The following is a 21,808-nucleotide window of genomic DNA, read 5'->3' on the forward strand; positions in this document are numbered from 1 at the left end:
ATAAATTCATTTAGTACTTGGAGTGACTGATTAACAAAGGTCTGAGATAATCTTATGGCATGGACTAATGCTTCTCTTTCTAATGTTCTAGGAATCTATCATCTCTCTTAAACTTTATGTATCGTTTGCTACACTATTCATGCAACCCAGTAAAAGTATAATGAATTTATAACTAATTTTACATTCTGCATTTCACTTAATTCTTAGTAGAAACGTTAAACTTTTTTTTTTTTTTTTTTTTTTTAGAAGTATCTCTTGAATATATTTAGGGCCACATTCTCACCTGTTATATATGGTTTGAAGCCTCAAGTCATCAAGTGCAATGAAGGCATATAGAATTAAACACTATTTCCTCAGATATTTCAATTAGTTCAGTGTATACCTTAATGTGAATGGTACAAATTCAAGGGATATTTAATAACGATTTCAATTTATTCACTGAGTTACCTGTCTACATTTTAACTCTCACGGGTCTAAGATTTGTCTAAGGAACTTCAGAATTGGTTTATGACAAAAAGAATATATAAGTGGGCATAAATAAATATATATAGAGAGATATTAGTTTTAAAACAGAAAATACAGAGAAGGACTTGTGGGTGATGTGAAGGTTGGACACTGTCTTGGGCATAGTGATCATAAATTAATAGAGATTTTGATTACTGGAAAAGTAAGGAATGTGGTTAGCAGAACTGCCACCCTGGACTTCTGGAGGGCAGATTTTGGCCTGTTCAGGAGACTGGTTGGTGGAGACCCTTGGGTGTCAGTCCTGAAGGGCAAAGGAGTCCAGGAAGGATGGACATTCTTCAAGAAGTAAATCTTAAAGGTGCAGGAGCAGGCCATCTCCATGTGCTGAAAGATGAGCTGACATGGAAGAAGACTGGCCTGGCTGAATAGAGAGCTGTGGCTAGAGCTCAGAAAGTAAAAGAGGGTTTATGACCTTTGGAAAAATAAGTGGGCCAGGTAGATGTATCCTAAAGGAGGCTGTGACCTACGGAGATGCCCCTCTGTAGCAGACTCTGGGCTAGACCTGTGGCCCATGCAGGAGCAGGTGATCTGGTGAGAGCTGCCTCCTGTGTTAGACCAGTTTGCTCCCAGCAGACGGGCCATATGATATGGACCCCTATTTGGAGCAGTTCTGGAAGATCTGCTGCCTATGGGAAGTCCATGCAGGATTAAGTTCAGGAAGGACTGTATCTCTTGGGAGGGACCCCACTTTGGAGTAGGGGAAGAGAATGACTGTGAAGGAACAGCAGAGACAAAGTGTCACAGACTGAATGCAACCCCCATTCCCCATTCCCCTACACTGCTCAGGGGTGGACATAGAAGAGGGTGGATGGGAGGAAGGTGTTTTTAGTTTGTTTTGAGTTACACACTGTGTAACACCTTGTGATTAATAGGTAATAAATTATTTTAATTTCCCTACCCTGAGTCTGTTTTGCCCATTACAATAATTGCTGAGTGATCTCCCTGTCCTTAACCTCAGCCCCTGAGCCCTTTTCATCGTATTTTCTCCCCCTTTCTTTTTGAGAAGAGGGAGTGAGAGAGTGGTTGTGGTGGAGTTCAGCTGCCCAGCTGAGTAAAATTACCACAGGGGCTCAAAGGAGGATCCAAGAAACTACAGGCCCATAGGTGTGTCTGACTTCTGTGCCAGGGAAGCTCATGAAGCATATTATCTCATAGCGCCATCATGTGGCACTAGCAGGACAACCAGGTGATCAGGCTTGGTCATCATGGGTTTATGAAAGGCACGTCCTGCTTGATAAACTTGATCTCCTTCTAAGACAAGGTGACATACTCAGTGGATGAGGGAAAGGTGTGGATGTGGTCTATCTAAACTTCAGTAAGGCTTCTGACACCGTTTCCCCCAGCATTCTCCCGAGAAACTGGCTGTCACAGCTTGGATGGGTTCATTGGTTTGTCCTGGTGAATGGAGTTAAATCCACTTGGAGGCCAGTCACAAGCTCAGTACTGGTACTCAGTACCAGGGCTCAGTGCTAGGGCCAGTTCTCTTCAATATCTTTATTAATGATCTGGGTGAGGGGATTGAGTGCACCCTTAGTAAGTTTGCAGACAACACCAAGTTAGACACAAATGTTGATCTGCTCAAGGATAGGGAGGATCTACAAAGGGATCTGGACAGGCTGGATCAATGGGCTGAGGCCAACTGTATGAGGTTCAATAAGAGTAAGTGCTAGGTCCTGCACTTGGGGCACAACAACCCCATGCAGTGCCACAGGCTGGGGGAAGAGTGGCTGGAAAGCTGTACAGCAGAAAAGGACCTGTGGGTATTGGTCAATAGCCATCTGAATAGGAGACTTCAGTGTGCTCAGGTGGCCAAGAAGATTAACAGCATCCTGGCTTGTATCAGAAATAGTCTGGCCAGCAGGACGTGATTGTCCCTTTGGTCTTGGCTCTGGTGAGGCCGCACCTTGAATACTATGTTTAGTTTTGGGTCCCTCATTACAAGAGGGACATTGGAAAGTGTCCAAAGAAGGACAATGAAGCTGGTGAAGTGTCTAGAGAATAAGTCTTATGAGGAGTGGCTGAGAGAAATGGGGATGTTTATTCTGAAGAAAAGGAGGCTCTGGGGAGATCTCATCATGCTCTTACAATTACCTGAAAGGAGGCTATAGGAAGGTGGTTATTTGAAGCACCAAGTGACAAGACAAGAAGAAACAGCCTTAGGTTGCATCAGGGGAGGTTTAGTTTGAATATTAGGAAAAAAATCTTAATTGAAATGGTTATGAAGTATTAGAACAAGCTGCCCGAGGAAGCAGTTGAGTCACCATCCCTGGAGGTCTTCAAAAAACATAAATGTAGTGGTTTGTGACATGGTTTAATGGTGGACTTGGCAGAGCTAGGTTAAAGGTTGGACTAGGTGATCTTAGAGATCTTTTCCAAAGTAATTGATTCTATGACTCTATTCTATGATTCTTTAATCTTAAAAAAACAGGACAGGGACAAAGGAAAAGTTATTGCACTGTAGCATGTGGTCAGAAGGTTGACAGGCATATAGAATTTTTTTTTTTTTTTTTCCCCTCCAACACATCCAAAATATATGAGGTGAGAAAGAAATTGTCTAAATAATTTGCATTTTGAGATGTATTGTCAATGACAATAACAAACTGAATAGTGATATGCTCTTTTGTTTGTTTGTTTCTTTTATCTTAGTCTACAGATATAATTCAGATGAAAAAGACAAAATAGAAAGTTTCATACTTAAGGTTGCTTAGGAAAAGCAAATTCTTCCAGCTTGTGCATCCAGAATGTTGTGAAAAATATAATAGGTAATTTAATTAAAAAATGATATACTTTAGTATCATCAAATAATAAAGCGATAAAATTAAGATTGCTTGGGTAAACTCAATTCTACTTTTGAAATCAGAATTTAGTGAAAATGAACAATGCTTTTTTTAACTTTGCACCTTTGATTTTCTATTGATTTTTTGTATGGTCTTCACAGGATATTGTAAGTTCATATTATCATAGAATGGCTTGGGTTGGAAGGGACCTTAAAGATCTAGTTCCTACCCCTCTGCCATGGTGTACTACTCACTACATCAGGTTGTCCAGGGATACATCCCGACTGGTCTTGAACACCTCCAGAGATGGGGCATCCACAACTTCTCTGGTAAACCTGTTCCTGTTCCTCACAACCCTCTGAGTGAAGAATATCCTCCTAACCTCTAAATCTCCCCTCTTTTAGTCTAAAACCACTCCATCTTGTCCTATCATTATCTGCCTGAGCAAGAAGTTAACTCTGCCTTTTCTATAAGCCCCTTTTAAGTATTGGAAAGCTGAAATGAGATCTCCCCAGAGCCTTCTCTTCTCCAGGCTGAACATCCACAGCTCTCTCAGCCTTTCTTCATAGGAGAGGTGCTCCAGCCCTCTGATCATCTCTGTGGCCCTCCTCTGGACCCAGTCTGACAGGTTCAATTCCTTGTGCTGGGGGCCCCAGACCTGGACGCAGTACGCCATGTGAGGCCTCACAAGGGCAGAGTACATGGAGACTATCACCTCCCTCCCATGCTTTTGATGCAGCCAGCTGCAATTCCACATGTTGGCTTCTGTTGAGCTATTCATCCATCAGAACCCCAAAGTCCTTCCCTGCAGAACTACTCTCAATGAGTTCTTCAATGAGCCTGTACTCATGTGTGGGATTGCAAGAAACAAATAAATAAATAAATAAAAACACATTGGCAACACCTTCTGTATTACACCGTGAAGTCAAACTTTGAAGACGCAACATGTTCTGTTGCCACTTTAGCAACATGACATCACATTTCGTTGACAATAGAGCAATCTCTTAGTAAAGAGTGAGTCTGGGCTGCAGGTAAACTCCCAGTCATAGAGGTAACTTATTGTAGTTTCTGTCCCCAAAATTCCATCTCATCCCTTGTCCCTGCTTTGTTTGCTCCTAGAGATCAAGGAATGGGGTTGGTCAAGTTCCTATTAAGACAGGATCCCTTCTCACTTTGTCTCCTCATGAACTCCCAATACAGTTATAATGAAGGTAGCAGCTGCCATCTTTGCTATATATTTCGGCTAAATAAATAAATGAATACATAATATATATATATATATATATACATTTTAATATACTTGCTTTTTTTATATGCTATGATTTTGGAAAGCTGACAAGACTTTCTGGATGTCAGATAGTGAGAAAGGAAAAACTGGTAGTTTCAAGTAAGTCCCAGATAAACCAGAATGGAATTTAATTAGAAGAAAGGTTTCTAGCTAGACTTCTCTCCTCATTGGCTTGAGATAACAAAATGAGAACCATTAGATAAAAATTTTGAGTAATTTTCTGTTGTTCTTTGTTCTCAAAGTAAACTATGGCTATGTTTAGACTGCATGTTGAGGTGGGATTTGGAACAGTTTGGGCAGATTAAGATATGGGCTGGTTAAACCATGATATAGAACTGCACTGTATTCCCTTTCACTTCTCTGTTCCTGTTTACTCATACTACCTGTTACTGGAATCAAGGAAAGAATAGAAAAAATGAAAAATCACATGTTCAATAAGGAAAGGTACTCTGATATTACCATATGTGTAAATGATGAAGGCAATAGATGCACAACCATTGTTAAACTGCAAACTTAGAGGGACTCTCATAACAGTCATGTAAAACAAGATCTTGCAGGCTTCAAATTGTGTTGTTTTTGCTTGCAAGACTATAGTTGCCAGATGAAGACTTAAGCACCTTTCTCTTGACAGGAAGGGTAAGAGAGGTGGAAGGGTTCCTACATCCAGTTTCATGTCATTAAATTCTTGTAGTGCTGAAGAAGATGGAGCTGTTTCTCTACATTTCTCTACACTTGTTTTGAACATATACCTTTCCATTGCTTCTCTTTCTCTCTCTCTCTCTCTCTCTCTTTTTTTTTTTTTTTTTTTTTTTTAAAGGACAGAACAACCCCTGGAGTTTTGGGAATATATCAGTCCCTGACCTATTTGACTTAAACCAGGCTTTTGCTCAATTTTGCACAAAGATATCAGTTGAGATGTGGGACATCATGGTTCAAGTTCTTCTTCAATTGCTAAGATAAATGGCGTTGTTCCAGAAACAGAAGCAATGATCTGAGTATTAGTGATGAGAGTCAGTAGCATAACCAAAAACTGAACATCTGCTAAATCCCTTGCAACATAACTTTGGCTTTCTTTAAGGCAGGAAAGACTCTTATTTTTGATGACAGATTCTGTCTTTCTCAGAAAAGAGACATATCTTTGCAGATCACAGAATCACAGAAGAGCTAAGGTGGGAAGGGACCTCAGGAGCTCATCTGGTTCAAGGGGGCTTACCTACAGCTGGTTGCCCTGGCTCATGTCCGGATGGCTTACAAATATCTTTAAGGATGGAGACTTCAAAACCTCTCTGGGTGACCTGTGCCAGTGCTCAGTCACCCTCATAAGAAAGAAGTGTTTCCTGATGTTCAGACAGAATCTTCTATGTTTCAGTTTGTGCCCATTGCCTCCTGTCCTGTCACTAAGCATGTCTGAGAAGAGCCTGGTTCCATGATCCTTGCAACCTCCCTTCAAGTGTTCATATATATTTATGAGATCACCCCTGAACCTTCTCTTCTCTTCTCTAGACTGAAGAGTTTCAACTCTTTCAGACTTTCCTTGTATAAGTGGTGTTTCAATCCCTGAATAATTTTAGTGGTCTTTCACTAAACTTCTTCCAATTGATCCATATCTCTTTTGTCTTTTGGAGCCCTGAACTAGAGACAATACTCCAGATGTATCCTCATCAGCTCTGAATAAAGGAAAAGAATCACCTCCCTCAGTCTGATAGCAATAGTTAGTTTTATGCAGCTCAGAATACCATTATCTGCCTTTGTGTCAAGGGCACACTGCTGCCTCAAGTTCTACTTGGTGTCCACCAGGATCCTCAGGTCCTTTTCTGTAAAACTTCTTTTCAGACAATCACCCTGTAGCATGTACTGATGCCCAGGGCTGTTCCCCTGCCAGGTGCAGGACTTCGCACTTACCCTTGTTGAACTTGATGAAGTTCCTGCTGTCCCATTTCTCCAGCTTGCTGCGATCCTTCTGGATAGCAGCATGACCCTTTGGTGTATCAGCCACTCATCCCAGATTTGTGTCATCATCAAACTTGCCGAGGGTACTCTCTTCCCCATCATCCAGATCATTAATGTAGATAGATGTTGAACAAGATTGGACCCAGCATTGATCCCTGGGATACAATGCTATTTACTGTCCTCCTGGTAGACTTTGTGCTAACCTTATTGGATAAGACATTCAGACAGATTTCTATCCCCCTCATTGTCTACTCATCTAGTAGTTATTTCCATTCTTGACAGATTGTCTACGTTTATTCTGTTGCAGCACGTATTTTTGTTGTTGTTGTTTTTTGTTTGTTTGTTTGTTTGTTTTTAACCATGTAGTTCCAATGGAGTTGTCTGGGAAAAAAAGTACCACAGGCTTAGGATACGTGTATTTTGATTATTCTGTTATGGGAAGCGATGGCTGTTGTAAGAGGGATGTGCTCTGAATTTGTCTTATGGGTTTGTTTAAATTTTGAAGGTTTTTAGCATGAGCTATTTACTGAGAATGATATGATGATTGTCACAACATCACAGGGACTGGTGCCTCCCTGAGACTCATCCTGGCTGGTGACTGTGGTGGGTTTACTCAAGGGGGCGGCTGAGCTCCACCTCAGCCATTCTCTCACTCCCTCTCCTCAGAGAGAAAAGGGGAGAAAATATGATGAAAAGGGCTCAAGGGTTGGGAGATAAGGATGGGGAGATAGCTCAAAAATTACCATGATGGCAAAACAGACTCAGAGTAAGGAAATAATAATATTTATTGCCTATGAACAAGATAGAGAAGTGAGAAACAAAGGAAAGAAACCAAAAATGCCCTCCCCCCTCACCCTCTTTCACCTCCTTCTCCCAAACTGCACAGGGGAATGGGGGCTGCTGTTAGTCTCCACCGCTCCTTCTCAGTCATTCTTGTCCCCTGTGCCGTGGTGTCCCTGCCACAATATGCTGTCCTTACCGAACTGATCCTGCAAGGGCTTCCCACAGGCAGCAGCTCTTCTAGAACTGTTCCACATATGGGTCCGTGCCATGGGGTTCATCTATCAGGAGCAAACTGCTTTAACCAAGGTCTCCTACAGGCAGCAGCTCCTGCCAGGTCACCTGTTCCTGCATTGGCTCCTCTCCACGGGCTGCAGCTCTGGCCCAGAATCTGCTCCAGCAGGGGTCTTCCACAGGCCACAACCTCTGTCAGTGTAAGTCCACCTGCTCCACCATGGTCTCCTTCATGGGCTGCAGTGTGGAACCCTGCTCCATCCTGGTACTCCATGGGCTGCAGGGGGACTGCCTACTTGAGCATGGTCCTCACCACAGGCTGCAGGGGATTTCTGTTTCGGTGCCTGGAGCACCTCTCCCCCTCCTTCTTCACTGACCTTCACTGACAAGTCCATTTCTGACCCTTCTCACTCTCATAGCTGCTGTGTTGCAGTGTTTTTTGTTTGTTTGTTTGTTTGTTTCCTTTCTTAAATATGCTCTCACAGAGACACAAACAACATCACTTATTGGCTTGGCTCTGGTCAGCAGTGTGGCCCTTAATTAATATGGGGCAGGTTCTAGATTCTTCTCACAGAAGCCACCACTATGGCCCCCTGCCACCAAAACCTTGCCACATAAACCCACAACAGTGACTTGAGGCTGGGAGCAATAGGGGCTCCCTGTGGGGGCTCAGGGGCCCTGGAAACCCATCCCACTGGCCCACCAGCAGAGGCAGACAGGGCCACTGGAGCAGACTCAGTCTCAGAAATCAGGCCCCTCCTTGGGGCCAATAACCAACAATCATAATATCTGGTGCATTAGGAAAATCTGTGTAAAAATATTTTCAGTTACGAGAAAACTTTCACATATACATTTTCATGGTATGAATTTTCATTCATTTTAGTCTGTATAGCTATGACAATTTTAAGAGAATTTCTTCCTGATTTACCCACGTTCTTAGAAAAAAGTTATATGGGCAGATATATTTATCAAATCTTGCTTATGCACAGAAAGGTATGCATGATTTCATCAAGAGTAATTGCTTTACTAGTAATAACTTGGAAGGGACACAGATAGTCAATATTACCTTGAGCATCGCAAGATTCTTACTGTAATAGTTGTTTAAGTGCCTTTCAGAAAATTTCTTGCTGTTACTTTTAGGAACACAGAAATAATATTGAAGGTCCCAAGGAGACTTAACTATATACTTAAAGTGAGGAACTCAGATTATCTGAGTTCCATGCCACTGGGTAGATTATTCTGTCTTCTATTCATCTGATTCCCTACCTACTATGTCTGAAAACTGTACCTTGGCAGCTTAAGGGTTGTTATGTGGAGCTCTTGCTGTTTCAACTGATCTTTAATTTCAGTATGTCTCAGCATGGTCTTGAAGCTCTCTTTGGACTCTGTTCTTTTGACTTTGGGCATGTTCTTAATTTTTTTTTTTTTTTTTTTTTTTTTTTTTCCCTTCAGGTTGCTCTTTTACCCTCCCCTTTCTCTTGTCTTTCTTCTTTAACTGTATGTTGTTCTCCTTTTCCTCCTCCTCCTTAATCTCAGGCTTGGTCTCTCTCTTCTTGCTGACCTGAGGATCAACCTTTTTCTTTGACACAAGTCTGGCAATCTCTCCCCTTCTTTGACCTTAGACTTAGCCTTTCTTATACCCTTTGTTTTTGCTATATTTTATTTTACATTCTTTCCTGGTATTGCTGCTTTCTGGCCTGGAGTTCCTCTAAGGGGATTTGTCATTTCATTTACCATTCAGAATTTCTTAACACGGCCATGGCAAATTACTCTCTTCTGCATCATCAGCAATTCTGTTGTGTGTGTTTCTGTTTTGGGCTCAGACTTCATGAGTTTAATTCTTCCTGACTTGTAGTAGCAGTCTACAAATTTTTCAGAGTTTTTTTTTTTTTTTTTTTTTTCTGTAATACAAACTGCATCTACCAACATTGTTTCCAGCTTGCTTTTTATTTTGTTTTGCTTTTTTTTTTTTTCCTCTCACAGATTTTCCATTCCTTCCTTCCTTCCTTCCTTCCTTCCTTCCTTCCTTCCTTCCTTCCTTCCTTCCTTCCTTCCTTCCTTCCTTCCTTTCTTCTTTTCCTCTGGGTCTTCTCAGTATTTTCACCTGTATTTTCACCCAGTATTAACTGATAAGGTTTGTTTGCACCCATATTGCACTGTCATTTTCATCCTTTGATCCTTGAGATTACTATTTGCTGGCGTTGCAAAAAATATCAAATTTTCATAATGAAGTTATATATTATTCAAATATTTACTGTTCTTTTAAATATTTACAATTGTTCTGATCAGGAGTTTTAATCTGTTTTATCGCACATAATAGCTTTGTTTTGATACAAGTAGTTCATGGCAATTGAGATGTAACCCACATGAGAAATGAATCTGCATTTTGTCTGTCTTATTAGCAAAGATTAGTATCTAAACATTTCTGAAGGCAAGAATTTTCAATAAATATTAGCTCTATTTTATAAAAACTGGGACCTCCACAAATTCACATTACTTGTTTCTAAGTGACATTGTGCCTTACAAAGAATTTCATTCCTCCTCACTGGACTACTTCCTGTAGAGATAGCCTCAGCCTTCCACTTTCTGTAGTATTATTCCTCTGCTGCTGCAGGTATCTGTTTGGTAGCAGCCTGTTTTCTCTGAAGAGCAGACTGTCATTTATGTTATTCTGTTCTGCCTGCTTTCTCTTTCCATATCTGGTCAGGGTTTTTCCTGATCTTGCAGACCTTGCACAGATTCATATATTCCCACTCTTTCTTTCTTGTAGCTTGTCTCTGAAGCCACTCACCTGTTCTGTGGGATATTCTAGTGGCTTGTGGCTGAGGATGCTGTCCTTCACCTCTGTCTTCAGACGAGTGTCAGTATGTTTTTTCTGCTTTCTCTGAGTGTGCTACCACATCTGAATGTGTCAGGAAGGAATCAAGGCCAGAAGCACATGTATGTTTGTAGGTTTAACTATTTAAAGCAGAAAGAAATGAAGCAGAGGATCATGAGGAAGCTGACATATTAGAGGGAGAAAGAAGCAACACAAGAACTTCCACTGTATCTTTCTTGAAGACTATGAATACAACAGAGCGAATAATAATTTAAAGGAACTGTGTATATTACAGGCTTCCTGTCTTCTTCTGATGTGCTACTTTTAATTCAGGTTGAAAATTTTTTCCCCCCAGGAGGTTTGTCTTGTTACTGAATTTCTGCTCTCTGGCCAAAGAGATCAGGCACCTTTAGCAAAAGAGAAGTCACATTTCACAGCCTTTACACTTACATTTACACTTAACATACAACACTTTATACTTGCATTTGTTTTAAGTAAAAAAATAAAAATAAAAAAAAATACCAACACTCATTTCTTAGACGTCTGTAAATCAACGTTAGCTCAGTTGATATACATGAAGAGTGGGGGGTTTGTTTTCTTACTGAAAGCCCACAGTCTTTGACTACCATCCAGGATACCTATTTTCCACACTAATTACAAGCGATGCCTGAGGTCTGATTCGGTTATTTAGCATTCAAATTAGGGAAAAAGTAGAAAAAGGGCTAAATCAGGGAAAAAGTAGATTTCACTTCCATGCTTTTCATACTCTTCCAATTGGTCTGTGTCCACTTCCTGCTGCTGCATCATTTAGCACCTTTTTAGCATCTTAGATCATTTTTGCATCTTTTCTCTTCTGAACATGGCTCCCCTCAAACTTTCCAGACAATAAACCATTCAAAAAGCATCATCTGTTTATCAGATATTCCAACTTCTGGGCTACTGATGTTAAAAGAGCATCACAGAACTTCCCAGACACATTTTCCTATTGCGTCCTCTATAATTTTCTATTTATAGTATTAAAAAAAAAAAAAAGAAAAAAAAGTTACACTTGTTATGCAATGTTCAAACCATGGGGAGAGTTTATTAATAAAATTGTCATAAGAATGAATTTGATATGAAGCTGAATAAATAAAGTGTGTAAACACTGTAACTGACACATTTAAAGATGTGTTTTAAAGATGCTGACTGCGTTTAAAATGCTACATTTTGTCACACACACTTTATGAGCTTGACTGCTCAAACTGAATTTGCTTACAATACTCCAATCATTGTGATGAATAAAACTGAGAATTAAAGAAAAAAAAAGTGTCTTCTAACTGGATATTGTAAAGAACAGTCAGAGGTTTTTAGAATAGCTGGAGAGAGTGGGTCATCATGTTTGCGGAAAAAAAATATAGTACAAAGATTTTGTTTCTAAGGTATTGACTAAGATAACTATATAAATATACTGTCAGAACACCAGTCTTAGTTGCGTTTGAATTATGTTTGCTCCATCACTCTTAAAATCAGAGACTCTTCAGATAGTTCTAGGAAATGAGTTAAATATGTAAGCTTAAACTGAGTAACTATAGGCTAACTATAGTACCATCAGACTATGATGGTACTATATGAGTCATTGTACTGTTGACAAAGACAATTTTTGACTTTAGAAAAATAAACTTAGAAAGGCTGCCAAATTCCCTTAACAATTATATTAGACTTTTATAATTCCGAGGAAACCAGTTGTCACAAACATAGAGGAAAAAATGTCACTTCTAAAAGGAAAATATATATTAAATACTTCTATGTTTTGTCTTAGAACTTGACTATTATTGTGGAGGAATGGTTAAGTGAAATAGGACATGTGGATGTTGGGCAGTTAGGAGGCAATGGGCTAGTGAAGTACCGTACTCAACTCACATGAGTCTGGCACGTACGCAGCTGGCTGAGAGCCAATCAGGATCAAGGACACGATGCCCTTGGGCGATTGGGAAAGTCCCTAAGGCGGGACGGTGGCTAAAAGAAGGAGGAACAAACTGAAAAGAGCGGGAAATGTTAGCCAATGCTGAGCTTAGTTTTTGCAATATGTATGAGTTGATTATGTTCGAACTAGATAAAAGGCGACTGAGCTATCCATTAAAGTTGAAGTTCACTGTTCACTCATATTGAGCGTCTGTGTCTTCCTTCCGTCGACAACATATTATTCCTCTAACATGCATGCCCATACTTGCCCTAAGAGCGGATTGATAGAAAGGAAGTGCAGTATTTGCAGTTGTTTTTATAGAGAGCAATATTACATAGATAGAGTCTAAACAAGAGGTGTAAATGGACAAGAGCGGTGAGAACAAAGTGGTTTAGTAGATTATATAAAGTCTAAACTATAATCTAATTGTCTACAGTTAAAATCAATCTGGCAAGGAGAATTAGAAGATCTGTAAGATAAATTGAAAGATAAGAACAGTATAGGAAGTAAATTTGGAAAACCTAATTCACAAACAGCACTTTCTTAGTTTTTATTCTTCTAAGCTAAAGACTATAGTGATGTTATAGAGAGACAGTAGATGCAGCCCGTGTTTACCAGCAAAGCTGAGTTGAGTAACATTCAACAGTAGCAGAAATTAAACTACAAAGACTGACAAAATAAAGAAATACAAGTTTAAAATAACTGAAAAAGGAAACTGTGTTAGCCTTAGTGGATTTTCACTGTCCAGCCATTCCTTAAATCCTTTCTTATTTCTTATGTCTTAGATTTATTCACTTACTACTCTTGGAGAATTAGAATGTCTGTCAAAATCTACATGAGCAGTGAAATCTCCAATTAAAATGAAATTGTTATATCGAGATATTTAAGATATTACTATAGCTTGGAATAAAGATTGCCCTAAACTTCAACATCTGATTCCTCAATGGGTGTGTATGAAAATTTACACTGTTACCAGGTTTTCTCTGTGATAAGTGTCCAGATGGACACTTTCACAGTTTAGCTGGCATGTTTCATGCATTGTTTATTCATAAGGAATGTTCTTTCATTCCATATTTGTAAATTTGTCCCTTTATACATATCTCCCTGAGATATGGGTATTCAGATATCCATCCACAGGTATATATTTCCAGTTTTTAGAGATAATCACCTTCATTATATGGGACTAAGGACTGTATTTGCAACTGTTACAATGAATTGCATTTATAGGGATTGATTTGGCTTTAATAAGTCAAAAAAAAAAAAGGTAAGTGAGAATTATTCATTGTGATTAAGACTGCAGAATCCACTAGTAGCAAGTAAGTATTAAATCCTGATTTCATTTACACTATTATTTTAGGTCAAAAGTTAAGTCCAAAATCTTTTTTCTTTTTCTTTTTCTTTTTCTTTTTCTTTTTCTTTTTCTTTTTCTTTTTCTTTTTCTTTTTCTTTTTCTTTTTCTTTTTCTTTTTCTTTTTCTTTTTCTTTTTCTTTTTCTTTTTCTTCTTCTTCTTTATCTTTTTCTCTTTCTCTTTCTTTTTCTAGATATAAGAAAATATTCTGATATATGAGATGGAATCTCAGTGCTGTGATCCTTAGGATCTTTATTTATAAGAAGTGATAATTTCTTCTAGTCACTATACATATGCATACTTAGAAAGTCTGTGTTTGTATGTGTGTGTGTATAGATATATACTTTGAGATAACAGTTTATCAGTTATCTGGAAGTCATGTTATGTCTTATTGACAGGCAGTTGGACACTGAGAGCCATGTAAATTTGTGGAACACATTTGTCAACTCACTGCTTTGTTAACAAGTTAGTAGGACTGCTTGACCCTTTCTTGTGCAATTTGTTTTAAAATCGTACTTTTCACATAAAGTGCTTGTCTGTATTAATCAACATAGTTAAAATACGAACAGATGATATGAAATTCATCTTGGTGCATTAAGAGAAATAGAAAAAATGAAAATAAATACAAGCAGTGCATGCATTTCCCCTGCAGAATATGCATCTATGCCATAAATTCAACTGTTCAACTGTACTTTTTTTTTTTTTTTTTTTTTTTTTTTGTGGGAAGAAAAGTATTTTATCTAATACAGTCTTGGAACTGAGGTAAATTACCTGAAATAACTTTCTTGACACGTTACCTTTTGAGGTTTAAATTGCAGTGTCTCAATATAGTCTTGACAAAAAAGACTAAGTAAGTATTAGTATTTAATCATTTGAAATAGTCTATCTAAAAGGATAACATATTGGTAAATAAGATATCCATTGAAAAGTAATTTGGAGTACAAGCTAGAGTATTGAATTGCTCACTGTTCACAAAAAAAAACTTATGGTACATTCATATTGTTATTCTGGTCATAATTCCTTTTGTGAAAATAAAAATAAAACAAACCCACTAAAAATTTAGTGAGAAGATAGTTAAATCCAGGGAAAGTAATTGAAGTCCTTGAAGTGAACCAGGCTTCTCTGAGACTTAAATATTTAAGTTTGACTGAAGGTCAGCTGAGGAAATACCCTATTGCCACTTTGCCATAATAATTTCTGTAAACGTCTATGCTAAATAATTTCAAGTAATAATAAAAAATAATCAAATGATTTCATATTTGATATTTGAATGTATACAACATACATTTAAAGAAATATTTTTATAAAGATCATGTTTTTTTTTTTTTTTTTTTTTCACTTCTTTTGTCTTAAAGTACTTTCTCTAGTCTTTTTTTTTTTCCCTGAAATTCATAAAATTAATATTTTTGTGGTTTAAAGGTTTAAAGGCAATTTACTTCCTTAGCAATGATTGATCAGAAAAGAAAAAATGTTACTAATAACTGTTAGGACAAATGTTAATGCACTATTGTAATGTAGTTATACTCTGGGTATCAATATTATTTATTATTATTTTTAATATTGAAGATCAGAATTATAGGTGATTTCATATGTGTCTTGTTTCACTGTCTATGACTCATAAGCATACGTTTTATTTTTTTTCTCTTACTGAAGAATATATTTCTTCCTCACAGGAAAAACTTGTGCTGTAACTGAAATGACAATATGCTGCTTCCTACGAGGGGATTCTGAAAGCTTCTCAAAAACACAGCACAGTGGTAAGTACTAAAAATATAGTCACAACAATTAAGTTATCTGAAAAATAAATCACAGATATGAACATCAAGTCTCTTTTGCTAGTGTTCTTAAATTTGTTTTAAATATATGTTTGTGATGACTCTTCCAGCTAAAATGCTTATGTACTGCCATGTGTTCACGGAATAAGACCTGGAATATAATCCATTCTAAATATTAGTGTTTATTCATTATATTCTTTTTTAGTTCTTGAAATATGGAATGGTACCTCTATGTGGTTCAAAGATGTTGGATTAAGCCTGGATATTGTGACACTGTTAGCTAGTAAGGTTTCAGTTTTCCAGGCCATTCTATACCAGATAGAGCTAATAAAGTTCAGTTTTCAAAACATGGTTGGGTTCCAAAGTTCTTGGAACTCTTGGAGTTCTTCAAAAGGGGACATTTAAATAAAGCACCTTGGTTGCTGTTTCATTTTATATTCTGTTTCATATTGATCTTCATAAAGATCTATCTTTCTCTCACTTTATTAGCAACGTATGACATAGCATAATTCAATATATAGTGTACACATAGACACAAAAGTACATGTCTATATATGCATAATTATATATATATACACACGTATTTAAGCATTCCTATGATATCAATATGAAAAATGTGGCAAGAATTTAGATTATAAATGTACACATAGACTATATCTTACTTCCAAAAGAGATCAGATTAATCTATTGCCTTTTTTTCATATCATGCCTGATGCATTGGTTAATAAGGAAGGATGGACATAAACAAATGACCAGAAAAGTTTCTCTGATGACTTAGCACTTCCTTCTCACTTTACATGCTCTATGAACTTTGAAGCAGATGTATTTTTTTTTTTTTTTCTGTAATCATTGCACAAGATGAAGCTTCAATTTACATGTAGGATTATCATTCAGTCCTACAATCAAGGAGAAGAAATAATAAGGTATCTGAGGTGATAATAGAGTTGTGAATAAACAATAATTTGAAGTATGACAGACTAGTTACAAGATATGAGGGTACCATTATGTGAAGTGTAAAAATCAGATGAAAAATATAACAGCTTTGAAAACTCATGTGATTTTTGCATCACTGAGCCATGTTTATTCCAATTTGTTGTAATATAAATGTAATAAAATAAAACATTTTATGAGCAGGAGCCTGTTTAATAGTTTAGCACCCATGTTGATCATGATTGTAGCTGAACTCCTAGTCATTATAATAACAAATAGTACATATGCATGAGTATAGAAGATAGGATTCAATTACCTATACTCCTCAGAGAACTCATTATATATATATATATAACTTTTAGGAAAAAGGAAAGCAAATGATACAAATAATACAAACTTGACATAAAGAAAGCAAAGCTGAAGTAAAAGTCAAAATAATGACTTAGTTTATTTGTAACTAAAAGTTTATGGCAGTTTTATGTTTTCTTGTACAAAATCAGCCACAGAGAAGTTCCAAGAATGGAGAGAAACTCTCATGTCAAGATCTGTCAGAATATACTGAGATAAATCACAGAAGAATGGGAAGGGTCTGGAAGGGAAACTGAGGGATAGTGTGTAGTTTTCACTATATTCTCAGAATTTTGTTTGCTTGTTTTGTTTGTTCGTTTGATTTTGATTTTGTAATAATCCAGATGATTCATGAAGAATGAGAAGAAAGGGAAGCAAGCAATAATAAAACAGAAAAGTGAGATAGAGCTTACTGATGTCTGTTTTTTAACTCCAGCTTAGGTTTGTGGACATCAGAAGGCAATTGTGTCTTTTGAAAATTTCCTTGTATGTGAAACAATAATTGGACTGTACACAAAAGAAACCAGAACTGTAGAAAGTAAAACTTCAAATCTGCTTCAAATTTATTTTAATTTCTCTGCTTGCTGATATCCTGAACTGTAAGTTGTCACACGCATGTATGTTCAATTACCAACATTAAGTTACTCCTCCAAAACATGACCAAAATATGCTACTATATGTTAAAGAATTTTCTATTTTGTCTAGAAGAAGGCTATATTGTTATGAGAAGTTTGTCAAGAGACAAACTGAAGTGGATCTGAAGGCTTTCAGAAAAGTGATGTCCCAAACTAACTCTGAAGATCAGTATTTGCAGCAGATGATAGGTATCCATTTCAATGAACAGAACTGTGAGGGCGATGTGAATCATTTTCAATGTTGTTTCAAAAATAATGTTGGTGACTTTTGCTATATTGTACTTGCATTTAAGAGCAATGCAGAAAGGAGTCCCCATGATTCGATCATTTCAACATTTTTCTTCATCATAAACCAGATAAAATTCTTCATCATGAACCAACAATCAGAATGATATTTCTCATGGAAAGAAAAGTGCAACTTATGTTTAGAGTATGCAGCAAGCACTTGCCATGCATAATATGGAAATAAACATGAAAGAAAGCAAACAGTACTCAGATTTTGATCTTACTTCATAGGTAGTTGTCTGTTTAAATGGCGTGATTTCATTCTAAAATTCTGACCTGACAGCTGACTGTGCAGATGGAGCCCTGTGGTAGGCCATAGAACGCTGTGCAGTTTCTTTAATGTGCCCACATACTGTCTGATTCTTGATCATGTTCTCAGATTCTGATCAAGCCTTCTGCCTTGCATCGTTTATGATAACAAATGTGAAGGAATAATAAAGCCTTCACATTGGAATGGAGCTATAATTTTCTCCAATTCTAGACTTAGAAGTTTTAGGAAACGGATCAGTTTTTAATTCTCTGAGGAAGACCAGGGCACAATATAGCTATTATCCGTAGAGTTGTCAGCTTACTTCAGTCTCCTTTTCAGCTCTCAGGATTCAATGCTGTTGATCAAAATCTTTGCTTTGCTTCCTGTTGTCAGGTTTTATGAACACAAATGCCAACATGCTCAGCTGAGTACTCCAAACTCTTGTTAAATGGTACTTTCATCAGATGGTTTTCTCTGAAATATTATCAGTAAATCTAACCTTACAAATTCTGTGTAGCAATCTCAATAGGTTCATGACATTACTGATGTTGTGGTGTGTGAATTAGAACTGATATATTTTATTATTGCAACATTTAGTTCTGTGTTTCATTGTGACTGATCTAAACTACTTAAATGTATACACACTCTAATGATCTCCACCAAAATGTCGGTTTCTGAATAATCCAAGTGAGCAAGATTTATGCAAATACAAAATAACAGTCACCAAAACTTTCCAGGCGGGTTATTTTATTTTATTTTATTTTATTTTATTTTATTTTAATTTTATTTTATTTTATTTTTTCAGGTGGCAATACAGTTGGATATACTTAACACCTTTACCTAAAGGTATAAAAAGTATAATTTCAGTGGTGAGTTCTGATGACAAATAAAATTCCCACAATTTCCTTAAATCTTTAAGAACTATAAACAATTCCGTAACAATTCCATAAATACAATTGATTTTTTAGGCAATTAATTTGAACATTACATTACTTAAAGCAGTGTACAATGACGATAATGCAGAACTCAAAATAACGTAATTTCAATGTTATGCAGACTGGATGGCTAACTGGAGTTCACTGAATCATAACATCGTCAGCAGCAAGCAAGTGAAGGAAAAATAAAAATTAATTACATTGTGTTTTCCGTAGGCAGCTCATATGAATGATTAAATTATTGTTATTATTTATGTTTTCATGTTAAATTCAAAGAACTGAAGTGCAGATTTTACTATTAACTGGAAAGATGAAATAGGAAATGTACTGTACTGAGCAACAGAAACCTCTTTTTAAATTATTATTATTTTTAATTAGGAAGAATAGTAAAGGACATTTGAATATAAGGTCCTAAGGCAAAAAAATTACATGCACAAGATTGTTTTTAATGCTATCAAGGTTCAAAACACACTGCATCTTCATTATTAAGTAATATGATTAAGCAATATTACAACTGTGATAAGTTTTGCTCATTTTGTTTGGATAACTCAGTGGTATGATGAAGGAAGACCATCTCCTACACCCTTTGCTAAATACCCGTTTAGGTCTTGGATTATCAGCTCTAGTTTTTAGAGTAGGAGGCAATGAAATTATGTAGAGCATTTTAATGCAGAATAAAATCATAGAATCATAGAATGTCTGGAGTTGGAAGGGACCCACAAAGATCATCAAATCCAACTCCTGTCTCCACACAGGTCTACCCAAAATGTAGGTTATGAAATCAAGAGACACATTTATAAAACATGGAAAAGTCTCAAATTAAATGGTGTATGTACATATCTGTTTGTTTTTTTTTTTTTTTAATATTATTTTTATTTATTTGTAATGCACATGTAGCACTATAAGAAACTCAGCACCAGTACTGCAATTTTGGGACAAAGTAGGTAGAAAAGCTTCGTTAGAATTTCAAAATTTTGTTTTGGTGATTTTTTAAGAAACTGTATAAAGATGAAACTTGTTTGAATAAGACATCTGTTTATCAAACAGCATATCAGGAGAATTAAGCTTGTTTGTTCTTTGAGACAGTTTTGGTTACTTAAATTCTGTCTTCTAGTGCATTGAGACAGTTTTGGTTACTTAAATTCTGTCTTCTAGTGCAATTTTAGGTGTCCTGTATTTGTCTGTTAGACTGCCAGCACCACTCCAGAAGGCCCAGATCTCCAGTATTATGTTGTATCAGCTAGCCCTATGTGGAAGGGTTGCATACTCAAACATACACACCTACATTACCATGTTCATGTTCTGGATAAGTACCTAGGGTACATTAACTAAATAAACTAGATCCCTATTGAGACATCTAGCTCACAGGTAGTCATTTAGACAGAATAAAATAAAATAAAATAAAATAAAATAAAATAAAATAAAATAAAATAAAATAAAATAAAATAAAATATCCACTATCTAGAACTTAAATTTGTCTCTAGTTTTTGATCTGAAAACAGATATATGTGTGTGGTAAGCAGCAAGCCAATCAAACAAGATGCTGAACATCTGCGTATGTACAGAAGGTTATCTTTGTGTGTCTAGGGAAAACTGTGATTCCTGTGAGCTTTTCAGGTTCCTAGAATATTACCTGGGATTTTTGTGGCTCTAGGCCACATGTAAAATGTAAATGTAAAAAAAAGGGGCATGTAAAATGTAATGTAAAAAATAAATGTAAATGTAAAAAAAAAAAAAAAAAAGTAATGTAAAGGAGAGGGGCTCCATGAGTTTATGGGCTTCTGAAGTTAACTAGTAAGTAACATGAAGACTATGTGTATCCTCTTCTGAATATAAATCTTGTGCTAGATACCATTTTTTGTTGATGTTGTTGTTTGTTTTTATTTAACTTCAACCCCTTGGAAGTTTATCTTATGGGAAGCAGAGGATTGAAGCCGTCTTCTTAGTCTTACAGCCACTGACAAGATTGCACATAGCTGTTCTGGATGGATAGGAGTGAATTTGAAAATGTTGTTGTTTCAGAGAAGGCTGAAGGAGAGGAAATAGTCTGCATTTTGTTTTTGAGAAACTGACTGGATACTTCATTTGATTAAGTGCCTTTAAAAATCCTAGTATTGTATTGCTTGAGGAAATAATGTAGCGTAGTTCTTTAATAGTGAAAAATTACCAAATTATTTCTATTCTGTTCTGAATACAAGAAATTCACCACAATTATACTAATCACTGCCCTGAAAACATATTGATACAGCTGTTGAGTGACTAGGGTAGATGATGGCATGTTTCTTTCTCTCTGAAATGAAAATAAAATAAAACATTTTATTTTTTTATTTATTTATTTTTCCCAGCAGGAAGTCAAACTATTTGTAGAAATGTCTTAGAACTGAAAATCATTATTTGATTCAGAAGGTAAATGTTTGTTTGTACATGTGAATATATTATTCATTTAGATTTAATTGAATTACATTTTAGACCCAGACACCTAGTATTATTGTTCAGCTGTATATTTTATAACAGCTTTTTTTTTTTTCTATTGACATTTTGACCAAAATAACTATATACAGCATTTTTTCTATTGAATCTTTTATTATAAAAGACAAAAAGTTTCTACCTAAAAGGTTCATTACTAAAAAAATGACAGTTTAAAAAATGACATTTTCTTTCATATATGCTGCTTTGCATTATTCTTTCCCAAGGACACACACACACAAGTGAGAGAGAGAAAGAGAAAGAAAACACAACATGATGTGCAATATTGTTATCCACTACTTGAAATAAAGTTCAGAATTATTGTGTGTAGGTGAAACTATCTAGGTCACATCAAATTTAGATTCCGTCTGTTTTCAGGTATTACAGTGGCTTCCTCTCCTGATCAGATATGAACTATCACTATTTTTTTAACCTGTATGTGTCTTCAATGATAGTGATGGAAATTTATCCATCTGTGCTCACAGCATGAATATGGATTTAAAGCTTACACAACTATTCAC

The 21,808-nt window shown here is 36.5% G+C and overlaps 1 protein-coding gene across 3 annotated transcripts in view; it reads left to right on the forward strand.

The window, feature by feature from the left end:
- Positions 1 to 21,808, forward strand: part of NLGN4X (neuroligin 4 X-linked) — a 189,689-nt gene that overhangs the window by 24,966 nt on the left and 142,915 nt on the right. For 2 of the 3 annotated variants that reach the window (XM_032191110.1, XM_032191125.1), the window contains exon 2: positions 15,337 to 15,420. The gene's annotated coding sequence lies outside the window, so the exon portion shown is untranslated. Of the gene's footprint in view, positions 1 to 14,078; positions 14,129 to 15,336; positions 15,421 to 21,808 lie in introns of those variants that run through there. The other variant, XM_032191117.1, reaches the window with a different exon arrangement.

The sequence above is a fragment of the Aythya fuligula genome, chromosome 1, assembly GCF_009819795.1.
Source record: "Aythya fuligula isolate bAytFul2 chromosome 1, bAytFul2.pri, whole genome shotgun sequence".
NCBI lineage: Eukaryota > Metazoa > Chordata > Aves > Anseriformes > Anatidae > Aythya > Aythya fuligula.